This window comes from Galeopterus variegatus, unplaced genomic scaffold (genome assembly GCF_000696425.1).
Source record: "Galeopterus variegatus unplaced genomic scaffold, G_variegatus-3.0.2 Scaffold4254, whole genome shotgun sequence".
Lineage (NCBI taxonomy): Eukaryota > Metazoa > Chordata > Mammalia > Dermoptera > Cynocephalidae > Galeopterus > Galeopterus variegatus.
In genome coordinates, this window is record NW_007730365.1 from 126,797 (window position 1) to 127,263 (window position 467).

General features: G+C 71.9%; 1 protein-coding gene across 1 annotated transcript in view; it reads right to left on the reverse strand.

The window, feature by feature from the left end:
* DCTD (dCMP deaminase) overlaps positions 1-339 on the reverse strand; it is a 27,345-nt gene extending 27,006 nt beyond the window's left edge. The window contains exon 1 of the mRNA XM_008587121.1: positions 108-339. The gene's annotated coding sequence lies outside the window, so the exon portion shown is untranslated. The remainder of the gene's footprint in view (positions 1-107) is intronic.
* Between the last annotated feature and the right edge of the window lie 128 nt (positions 340-467).

The following is a 467-nucleotide window of genomic DNA, read 5'->3' on the forward strand; positions in this document are numbered from 1 at the left end:
TGGGGCGGGCCTGAACCTACTGAGTAGTAGGGAGGTGGGGTGGGGGTGACGCTGGAGGGAGGGAAGGCCAGGGCAGGGTGAGACTGTTCCCTCCCTGGGCGCTTTACCTGTGTCTGGTCTAAGGCCCACCGGGGCTGGCGAGGGCTGAAACCGGCTGCAGAAACGCAGCGGGAACGGAGGCTCAGATACAGCTTGTCCAGGAAGACACAGCCAGGGACAGAGCCCAGGCTCCCGGCCGCCCCCTCAACTCCGACGGAGGGACTAGGCCGCCGCACTCACCCCACGTGGGCGCAGGGAGGACGGCTAGGTCCTGACCCCCAGGGCCACCTCCCCGGGCTCTGTGCACGGAGCACGCCTCGCAGAGGCCGCCCCCGCGGGGACACCGCGCGCTCGCGGCCCCGTGTGACGGAGGGAGGCCTCCTCCCGCCCTCCCTCCGGTCGCGCCCCGCCGGCCCGCAGCCACCTCG